Source organism: Etheostoma spectabile, chromosome 2, assembly GCF_008692095.1.
Source record: "Etheostoma spectabile isolate EspeVRDwgs_2016 chromosome 2, UIUC_Espe_1.0, whole genome shotgun sequence".
In the NCBI taxonomy this organism is placed as follows: Eukaryota; Metazoa; Chordata; class Actinopteri; order Perciformes; family Percidae; genus Etheostoma; species Etheostoma spectabile.
Window position 1 is genome coordinate 19,749,986 of NC_045734.1, and position 2,327 is coordinate 19,752,312.

At 39.4% G+C, this 2,327-nt stretch overlaps 1 protein-coding gene and 1 long non-coding RNA gene across 2 annotated transcripts in view; both read left to right on the forward strand.

Moving 5' to 3' along the window:
- LOC116698496 (zeta-sarcoglycan) overlaps positions 1-2,327 on the forward strand; it is a 372,560-nt gene that overhangs the window by 98,188 nt on the left and 272,045 nt on the right. The gene's annotated exons all lie outside the window — the stretch shown is intronic.
- The window catches only part of LOC116698660 (uncharacterized), a 21,136-nt gene that overhangs the window by 18,617 nt on the left and 192 nt on the right, over positions 1-2,327 (forward strand). The gene's annotated exons all lie outside the window — the stretch shown is intronic.

A 2,327-nucleotide genomic window follows, 5' to 3' on the forward strand; every position in this document is an offset into this window, starting at 1 on the left:
AGTCGGTTATACGTCGGTCTCAAGGTTGCAAGTAATATTGTTCCCAGGTTGCACTGATGCACCTAATGTCCTCGCATCCGTTGCCTCTCCACAAACTAAGCAATGTTGTTTAAATGGATATGGTTTTATTTTGCGTTACATGACCGATTTCTTCTGTAAAGTTGTGCCTGTGTTGGATCTCTCCTCTACTCTCTCTCCTCTTACTCTCCACGCAGCCCCGCCGCACAGCGTCGCCGGTCCACACTTCTGATATTAGTCTACAGTTTTAATTATTAAAATAGCTGTATATTGTTAAGCATGAGAGTCAAACCTGTATTTGTACCAGTGTTTCCGCTGGTAACTCTGCTACCGCGGCCGCCACGGCAAAAAACACAGAAGAAGTTGAATTCATCTAACTTCAGTTGGTAGAGTAACTGCGTGTGAGACGCAGCCTGCTGGACCTGGGCGAGAGATGTGACCCATGGCCAGAATATCATAGTTCATAAAAATGCAGTGCAATGGCGATACAGTGATTTCATACACACATGTGTAACTCTGCTGACCCGCCATTTGACCCGTGCTGGACCTGTTCATAATGAGTCAGCCGTCACTATGTGAGTAAGTCCATCGCACTCCCTCTTTCTCCCTAATCAGTTATTGTTGAAAACAAATAAAGGAGCTTTCTCAGAGATACATTTAAAAAAAATATATATATATCTTATGCTATTTATTTCCAATTGCTAATTTTCATTTACATGTGTTGTAGCTGTATGTCTATGCAACATACAACTTCAACATAAGAAGAATGTAGCAAAATATGGATGTGAGAGCAGCTATAATTAGCCTATGTTACAATAAAATTAGTTTTGGTTAAAATCTACAAATAATCAGGATAATTAATCGTGATGTCAATATTGATCAAAATAATCGCGATTATCATTTTGGCCATAATTGTGCAGCCCTATTTGTCAGTTTTGTGTCTCAGAAGACAAAACCTATTTCTGCTGTTTCCACGCAGTATATTGGGAGTCTTTTTGGGAAAAGAATTCTTGAAAAAAATGCTGAAGATGTGAAAGTAAATCCACCTGCAACCTAATCGATGTACTCCGAACTCAACTGGATGAGTTGAAGGCAAGAAGCTGGAGAAACAGCTCGTGCTTCAGTGGCTTCCCAGAGGCCAACGAGGGAGAGGATGCCCCTGACTTCCTGGAGCGAGTGTTCCCAGAGCAAAAACGAGCTCCATTTGAGAACCATTATTACGAATAGGGCTGCACGATTAATCTGATCGCAGTGTCACTAAATGTGATTACATAATCGCAAAAGTTGTGCGATTTCATTTTAGAAAACGTGTGTGAAACTCTAGTCTCTGTGCGCGCTTAGGTGTGCACTTCAGTCTCCACGTTGTTACACCTTTCCAGTTTCACAGCAGTCAAGCCAGCTGTCGCTCAGATGCAGTTTGAATGCATTTACCATAAGTTTAAGAATACGGGTGAACTATTATTTCAGCATCGGCTGATTTGATCACAGACATCTATTGCAAAGGCTGGCTTCACCACCGTCCTGTTTCGAGCACGGGAGACATTCCCTCCAGGGCCGCTGCTTTCTTGTTGGTAACCCCCTTAACTTTACCAGCAGTATTAACAGATGAAGCTGTGTCTTGAGGGGCTTGTTGTTTTATTGTTCGCTGTTAACTCCCTTGACTTTGTCTTTGCTGTCTCTTTTTCCTCTCGCTTTTCCCTCACTCAGCCACACTCGTACACTATGTTACTCACTCCGACAACGTTTTCTGATATGCTCATTTAACTTTGTATGTTTAAGTCAAAAATACACTTTTTGTATTTTTTAGGGATTTGCACGATTCAAAAAATGTCACAAGTCAATAAAGATTTTTTGGCTTGAGATTTGATTCAAAATCGATTGTCCATTCAAAAACGATTCTCAATTAAAAGAAAACAATTCATAGTATTTAAATATAGTTTCTTTTCCCATGTGATAGTATACACGCCATTACAAAATGAAAATAAAATGAATAAAAAAAAGAAAATATAGACTTTTGGAATTCTATGAATCTATTTTGAAGCGGTAGAGCTTGAATCATTTCATGAATTTGAATAGAATTTTTGGCACACCCACACATTTTTGTGCACTTTTCCTGATAATCAAGCAAGTAGACTCATAATACCATTATTTATTATAACAATCACAATATTGTAATCCAAAATTGCATCCAAGTGTGAACGCACCAATGTGACATCAAAATGACTTAGATCTTGCTGGCGCTCCAGGATTTTGAGAGCATGTCCAAAGGGCGTGCACCATTCTATTTTTTTTTTTTTAGGAAGCCTGAA